Genomic DNA, 9046 nt, shown 5'->3' with positions numbered 1-9046 from the left:
GTACGCGCCGATCTGGATCGTTGGATCCAGATCTGATGGCCTGGGTTTTAAGGGCGCTGGATCTAATCGTGGGCGTTGGCCTCTGATCTAACGGCCCGAGTGAAAAGGGAAGGGCAACGGCGGCGGAAGGCGCCGGCGGCGTACCCCCGCGGCGGCGCAGCGCCGGAGAAGACCGAACTCGGTCTTCCCGGGGTCGACTCAAGCGGGATTTGGACCGTGAGGGGATTACGCGATACGCGTAGTCCACCTGGGACAAGATCTAGGCGCGAGCGGGTCTGAGGCGGCGCAAACATGGACGGCGGCGGCTCTGCTCGGAGATTCTCGCCGGCGAGCGGGGTTCTAGGCTTTAGAGCGGACTACGATCTAGGAAAACAGGTGCAAAGGAAAGGGGAGGTCCAGGCGGTGCTCACCGAGGGCTCGGATTGAAAGGAGGGCCGGCGCAGAGGGGTTGTCGGCGTGAACCTGGCGGCGGAGCTCGACGGAGTGTGGCGACGGGGCCGATGCGGGGCGTCTCCGGGTGCTGGATCTGCCGGAGGGGTCCGTGCGGGTCCTGCGAAGGTGATCCAGGGGCCAAATAAATCCGGTGGTCACCGGAGGTGATGAATTGGGGCGGCGCAGGGACTCACCGTCGGTGAACTTCGGGTCAAAATCCGGCGAGGGCGTGGCTTGGATCGGTGCGAGCGAACTCAGGATCGATCCCGGGCACGGGACGGAGCTCCAGCGGAGTTCTTGGTGGTTGTGGCGCAGCAGGGCGGCCGGTCCACGGCGGCGCGGGGGCTCTGCTCCGAGCGGAGGCGAGGCGGGGCGATGCGCTAGGGTTGCGGGGTGGCGGCGTTAGTGGGATGAGAGACGCAGAGGGGTCCGCGGGTTGGTTTAAGAAGGGGTGCCGGGCTTCTGGGCGTGCGTGCCCCGTGAAAGACGCGGCGAGATCCCCGGCGGGGATCGTGGGGCTTCCGTTGTGTGCGCGCGGCGAGGGGAAAGGGATGACAGGTGGGTCCGTCCGGTCAGTGGGGGCGCGGGCGACGCGGAACCGTGAGCGGAGCGGGAGCGCGGGGCGGACCGGGCCGCGTGGCACGGGGCAGGCCGGGGAGCGGCCTGGGTAGGTGGCGCGCGCGCGGGCTGAGGCAGCGGGGCGAGCGGGGTTGTGGGCCAAACGCGGAAAGTGAGGGGGAGGCGGGAGGCTGGGCCGGCTCGGGCTGCTGCGGTGGGAGGAGTGGGCCGTGCGCTGGGCTGGCCGAGTAGAGGGAGGAGAGGGCCGCGATTTGGGCCAAGGGAATTGGGTTGGGCTTGGTTTTCTATTTATCTGGGTTTTCTCTTTTCTATTTCTAATCTTTTCTATTTCTAATTCAAACAAAGTTTGAATTCAAATACAAATTTGAATTCAAACCACACTCAAATATTTAAAACTATGCACCAGCATGAATGCAACACCAAAATTTAAAACCTATGATAAATTTTAATTATTTATAGAACAAAAAATGTAGATTATGCAAGTCTAACACAATAAACCTTAGAAATTTAAATAAAGCCATTTAAATTTATTAATAAATGCTGAAATTTAAACTAGGGTGTTACAGACCCTACCCCCTTAAAGAAATCTCGTCCCCGAGATTTAGCTGGGCTGGCTAGCAAAGAGATCTGGATATGTCTTCATCAGCTCATCCTCTCGCTCCCAAGTAGCCTCAGCTTCACTGTGATGACTCCACTGAACTCTGCACATCTTGATGCTCTTGTTCCGAGTAACCCTCTCTGATGTCTCCAGAATCTTCACCGGATGCTCAGTATAAGTCAGATCTTCCTGCACATCTACTCCATCCAGTGGTGCCTGCTCCTCGGGTACTCGCAGACGCCTCTTCAGCTGAGATATATGGAAGACATCATGAACTCTTGAGAGGCTGAGAGGTAACTCCAGGCGATAAGCAACTTCGCCTTTTCGCTCTAGCACCTTGAATGGCCCCACATACCGAGGTGCTAACTTCCCTTTGACATTGAATCTGCGGATTCCTCTCATCGGAGACACCTTCAGGTAAACATAATCACCGACACTGAAAGTCAGGTCTCTCCGTTTGCCATCTGCATAGCTCTTCTGTCTGCTCTGTGCAATCCTCAGATTTTCTCGCACGGCCTGTACCATCTGCTCTGCATCATCTATGATCTCAGGGCCAAAGAGCTGTTTCTCACCAATCTGATCCCAATAGAGAGGAGTCCTGCACTTTCTGCCATACAATGCCTCGAAGGGGGACTTTTTCAGACTGGCCTGATAGCTGTTGTTATATGAGAACTCAGCATAAGATAGGCATTTATCCCAACTAGTACCGTACTGAATGGCACAAGCTCTCAGCATGTCCTCCAACACTTGGTTGGTTCTCTCTGTCTGCCCATCTGTCTGAGGGTGATAAGCCGTACTGAAGCGCAGCTTCGTATCCAACGAATCATGAAGCTGCTCCCAGAACCGAGAAGTGAACTGAGACCCTCTGTAAGATATAATCTTTTTGGGCACACCATGCAAACAGACAATCCGAGAGATGTACAACTCTGCAAGTCTAGCACCAGAGTAAGTAGTGTTCACTGGAATGAAGTGAGCAACCTTCGTCAGACGATCCACTACTACCCATATGGAGTTGTACCCTTTCTGAGTACGAGGCAATCCAACAATGAAGTCCATAGTGATCTCCTCCCATTTCCACTCTGGAATCTTCAAAGGCTGTAACAAACCTGCTGGCCTCTGATGCTCAGCCTTGACACGCTGACAGGTGTCACAAATAGCCACGTACTCTGCCACTGAACGCTTCATCCCATACCACCAGAAGCATTCCTTCAGATCATAATACATCTTCGTGCTGCCCGGATAAATAGAGTATGCTATATCATGGGCCTCACTCAGAATCAACTTCCGGAGATCATGCACATCAGGCACGCAGATCCGGTTCTTGTACCACAAAGTACCCTGATCATCCTCTCTGAAATGAGGAGCCTTGCCCTTCTTGAGCAACTCACGAATCTCCTGCAGCTTCTCATCATCTTTCTGATGCTGCCTGATCTCTGACTCTAGAGTCGGTACTGCCTCAAATGCTGCACTGGAGATAAGATGCAAGAAGCCCAGACTCAACTGCTCGAACTCCTTGCATAACTCTGGAGGCATCTGGAAAGCCACGGCCATGTTGACATAACTTCTTCTGCTCAGAGCATCTGCTACAACATTGGCCTTGCCCGGATGATAGTGAATCTCCAGGTCATAGTCCTTGACCAACTCTAGCCATCTTCTCTGCCGCATGTTCAGCTCATTCTGCGTGAAAATGTACTTGAGGCTCTTGTGATCAGTGTAGATATCACACCGCTGTCCATGCAAGTAATGCCTCCAAATCTTCAGAGCATGCACAACTGCGGCTAACTCAAGATCATGAGTAGGATAGTTCAGCTCATGCCGACGTAGCTGCCGTGAAGCATAAGCAATCACTCTGCCCTCCTGCATCAGAACACACCCAAGACCATCCTTCGAAGCATCACAATATACCGTGAACCTCTTCGTCTGGTCTGGCAGAGTCAGGACTGGCGCCGTAGTCAACCTTTTCTTCAGCTCATCAAAGGCCCTCTGACGCTCATCAGTCCACACGAAAGCCACATTTTTCTCCAGCAAAGAAGTCAAAGGCTTCGCGATCTTGGAGAAATTCTCAATGAACCTCCGATAATATCCAGCTAAGCCCAAGAAAGACCTGACTTCCTTTACTGTCTGCGGTGTCTCCCACTCTAGCACATCCTTCACCTTGCTCGGATCAACAGCAATGCCTCCCTGAGAGATAACATGACCGAGGAATGGAACCTCGTGAATCCAGAACTCGCACTTGCTGAACTTGGCATACAGCTGATGCTCTCTCAATCTCTGCAGCACGAGTCTCGGATTCTCCTCATGCTCTTCTTCTGTCTTGGAGAAGATCAGAATTTAATCAATGAAAATCACCACAAAGACATCCAGATAATCCATGAAGACCATGTTCATCAGATGCATGAAGAAAGCCGGGGCATTAGTCAAGCCGAAGGACATGACCGTATACTCATATAGCCGTTACTTGCAGGTGAATGCCGTCTTCGGAATATCCCCAGGACGGATCCTTAGCTGAAAATAACCCGAACGAAGATCAATCTTCGAGAATATACGAGCACCTCGAAGCAGATCGAAGAGATCCTCAATACGGGGTAGTGGATGCTTGTTCTTGATAGTGACTGCATTCAGCTCCCGATAATCAACACACATTCTCTTCGAGCCATCCTTCTTATCTACCAGCAACAATGGAAAAGCCCAAGGAGAGAAGCTGCGACGGATATAGCCCTTGGCTAGCAACTCATCAATAGTCTTCTTGACTTCTTCATGCTCTATAGGTGCCATACGGTAGGGCCGCTTTGCAATAGGAGCTGTGCCAGGCAAGAGATCAATACAAAACTCAATGGCGTGTTTAGGCGGCATACCTGGCAGATCATCCGGAAAGACATCCGGGAATTCAGACACCACGCGAATACCGTCCGTGGGTCTAGCCTCCATCTGATGAAGAAATCTCGAAGGCTCTGAAGCACTGACTGTCACCTCTTGGCCATCAGATGCCGATAAGTGAACTGTCCGCTGAGCACAATCAATACGGACTCCCCATCTGGTAAGTGTCTCCATGCCCAAAATCACATCTATCCCCGAGGAGTCAATAACTATCAGGCCAGTGCGGAATTCTACCCCCTTTATGACAATACTAACTCTGGAGCATATAGAACATGTACGTATCTGACCCCCAGGTGAGGTAACTACCATAGCTGTCCTCATACAAGAAACCGGTATACCATGCTGCTCGGCAAATGACTTGGAAATGAAAGAATGGGTAGCACCGGTATCGAAAAGCACTGTAGCGGGGTGAGAGTTGACCATGAACGTACCAATAACCACGTTAGGAGCCTCGGCCGCTGACTCGGCCGTCACGTGGTTCACCCGACCCTGTGCTGGCGCCCTGGGCTGAGCTGGGCGCCCCTGCTGTCCCGCCTGCGCCTTCCGGGGGCAAGTGTTGGCGTAGTGCCCCGGCTAGCCGCAGTGATAGCAGATGCGTGCAAGTGTCGAAGCCTGCTGTCCGGTAGGAGCTGCTGGACGTGGAGCCTGAGGTGCTGGCGGAGCTGGTAGAGCAGTACGAGCCGGAGGTGCCGATAACCTCGGGCCCTGACCTGCCTGCTGCTGCTGTCGAGGCGGGTACTGCTGCAGCCTCTGCTGGTACTGCTGGGGAGGCCGGTACTACTGGGGCGGCTGGAGGCGAGGACGAGTGTTGCTGCCGGTAGCAACGGGGACAACCTTCCTCTTCTTGTCCTCCATCTCCAGGTGCTTACGCTCAGTGTTGAGCGCGCTGTCAACTAGATGGTTGAAGTCGTCGAAGCGGAGGTTGAGCAGCGCGTACTGGAGGTAGTCCTCAAGACCCTCCATGAAGTGCTCCTGCTTCTTGCGGTCATCCGCAACATCGGCAGGGGCGTAGCGAGCCAGCTGAAGAAAGCGATCACGATACTCCGTGACCGACATAGTTCCCTGAAGTGACAAAGACAGATAGATATCGAAAGATTAACTCAAGATTCATAAGGATAGAACAAGGGCATTGGCTCAAAAGAAACCGCTGAATGATTATATTTAAGATTACCTGCTTCAGTGCAAGGAACTCCTTCTACTTCATCTTCATAACGCCCGCGGGGACGTTGTGGCTGCGGAAACGATCCCTGAACTGGAGCCAAGTGAGAGACTCGCGGTCATGAACTGGGTGGGACTCCCACCAGTCCAAAGTTGCCCCTCGCAGCTGTCCTGCGGCGTACAAGACGCGCTCACGATCATCGCACTGGGCGATGTCCAGCTGACGCTCCACTGCACAGAGCCAGTCGTCAGCCTGAAGAGGGTCGGACGTGTGGGAAAATGTCAGCGGGTGACCCCTCAGGAACTCAGCACGCCTGTCGCGAGGCTGCGGCAGTGGAGGAGGCGGAGGCTGAGTGTGAGCCTGCTGAAGAGCCTGAACAGTGTTGTTCAGGGTGGCCATCATCTGCATCTGGAGCTGGAAGTACTGCTCCGGAGTCAAAGGCGGCGGCATCGGGATCCCGGTCCCCTGGGTGTTCTGACCCTGGTTGTTCTGCCCCTGCTGGTCAGAACCACGCCTGGTGTTCACCATCTGATTTTGGACAAAAGATTTCACGAGTAAGGATATTGCAGGAATAAATTCAGAGGGATATGATAACTCTTTGCGGAAAAAGATTCAGCCATGATAAAGTAGACATGATAGAGTGGACTATTTTACCCCCAACGATCTAACTCATTTTTTTTAATTAGTTAACTTTAACATAAGAGTGATTTTCTTTAAACAGATATAAACTACTAAGCTATGCAATCATTCAAAAATCCAAATCAAACATGTAGCATAATATCAAGCAGACAATTTTCACGACTTAGCCGAGTTTAGCAAAAGACTCGACTAACACAACGCGTCGCAGAACGTGCTATCGTATTATTATATAAGGGTCACCTAGATTAAACTCATGGTGGTCAGATGACTGATTCGGGCCAAAATCTATGAGAACTATTCTTCAGAGAGAGAAATCAAGGCAAGACGGGTAAAAGTCATAGAATTCAAGGGGTATAATAGTAAAATAGTTTCAGCAGGCAAGGATTGGTGAGAAGAAGTCCTAAGACTCGACCAGTTCTATCTAGGCTTCGTCCTACAGTCGATACGGCTCTGATACCACTCTGTAACACCCGGTTTATAAAAGAACATAAACCGAGCAATCATATACGTGCCAGGATCAAGTCACACGTATATACAACAGAATGAACAGTATATCATAGCACATATCACGTAAAAAGACATAATAAAGCGAATACGAATGTTATTTATTACATTAATGACAAAATGTCTGATACAGCGGAAGCGAAGTACAAATACGATAAAAGCTCTCCGAAGCTGAGCAGGACGCCACAGGGACATCGACTGGGAGATGAACGCCTAGAAGTCCTCGTAGTCCTGGTAGCGCTGAGCGAACTCCGTCGTGTCGGCAGGAACTGAGCAACAGTAGCGTAGCCAAGAGGAAAAAGTAGAGAAGAGGCAAGAGTGAGTACACAACTTGTACTCAACAAGTATAACACAAACTATGAGGCTCTAAGGTTGGCTGACTCAACTGCATTAGCTTTTAAGTCTTGGCAAAATTTTATTAAAACTATTTGCTACAAGTTGATGAATTACCATTAACCCAGTTACATAGTAATTAATCAAGATTAAACATGTTACTACTGAGAACCAAACCAAAACCAAGCCACCAAGGTAACCCCGAGAGGCACCCCCTCGTCGGAAGGGGCTAACCCCACTAATCAAAAGGAGGATCTGGGCCGCTCATAACCATGAGCACGACTAGTATACCAGTTTTACACTCTGCAGAGGTTGCACATCTTTACCCACAAGTCGTGAGCTACGCTAGAGGTTCATCACACTTCCTTAGGTGAGATGACTAGCGACTCACTACGAGGCCTTTACAAAGAATCTCGTTGGTAGGGAGTAACCGCGAGGGTGGACCGGCGACTATGGAGCAGGTCTAGTGGGCGTCAAGACACGAAGCACAGACGAGGCCACTCAGCACGAGGGCCATAGAAGCTTACCGCCCCTGCCCCGCAGGTAAGTTACTCCAAACCAAAAAGATCTAATTATTACGCCAAGTCTATCCCATTCTAGCCTTGTGGTAGCGCTGTTGTCCCAGGTTGTCGCTCTATGAACCGGTCCTTATGGAGAGTAGCCAACCAAGCACTAAGCACCGTGCTGGCCCCCTAAACCATGTTTCTACAAAAATCATATTTTAACGAGACGTGAGCCACCCAAGCACGAAGCACAGAGGGCCACTCTCAGAATTAAGTTCAAGTGAACCATTAATCAAATTAATTAAAAAGGACCAGAGTGTGTTATAGTGCAGCAACCTAGCACAACTAACCAAAATGCAACCCAAAGGATATATAAACGATATAAAGTGGCTAGGAAATCCTTATGGGCATACAGTATTAAAATGCAGTATGAAAATGTATTTAAAGTGATAGGTTGTTCATGTTACACTTGCCTTCCTCGTACTGCTCAGGCTGCTGCTCAAACTGCTCCGAAGACGGCTGCTCCAGGTACTGGTACTGGGGCTCCTCCGATGGATCAACGTCTACTCACGAACACATGGCCAAAACAATGCACGATAATAAGCATACAAGCAAATACTAACAAAAACTAAGAAACAGTACATCAATACATAAAAACAGCACACTAAACTAGTCTAAAACTATTCTACGCATTACAACGATCACGTGGATATAAAGAACGCTTAAAACGGAGCTAAAACGCGTATTCTAGGCTAAAAACAAGGTTCAGGGGCTTATTTGTAAGAAAACTGAAGTTCCAGGGGGTTTTCTGCAAAAACCGAGGGCCTAAACATAAATAAAGGGTAGATCTAGGGGCTAACCAGTAAAAAGATCAGGGATGGATGGCGGGTTAAATTTTGAAGGAGCTCAGGGGGTTATGTGAAAAGAACCGGACCAAACTCTAATTATTTTTGAATAGGATCGGACCGCGGGTTGAATCCAGTAAAACCCAGGGGCTCTTTATGAAGTTTGCCAGGCTGAAGGGGTACGCGCCGATCTGGATCGTTGGATCCAGATCTGATGGCCTGGGTTTTAAGGGCGCTGGATCTAATCGTGGGCGTTGGCCTCTGATCTAACGGCCCGAGTGAAAAGGGGCGGGCAACGGCGGCGGAAGGCGCCGGCGGCGTACCCCTGCGGCGGCGCAGCGCCGGAGAAGACCGAACTCGGTCTTCCCGGGGTCGAATCAAGCGGGATTTGGACCGTGGGGGGATTACGCGATACGCGTAGTCCACCTGGGACAAGATCTAGGCGCGAGCGGATCTGAGGCGGCGCAAACATGGACGGCGGCGGCTCTGCTCGGAGATTCTCGCCGGCGAGCGGGGTTCTAGGCTTTAGAGCGGACTATGATCTAGGAAAGCAGGTGCAAAGGAAAGGGGAGGTCCA

Source organism: Panicum virgatum, chromosome 2K (genome assembly GCF_016808335.1).
Source record: "Panicum virgatum strain AP13 chromosome 2K, P.virgatum_v5, whole genome shotgun sequence".
In the NCBI taxonomy this organism is placed as follows: Eukaryota; Viridiplantae; Streptophyta; class Magnoliopsida; order Poales; family Poaceae; genus Panicum; species Panicum virgatum.
Note: the sequence above shows the minus strand (reverse complement) of the source record.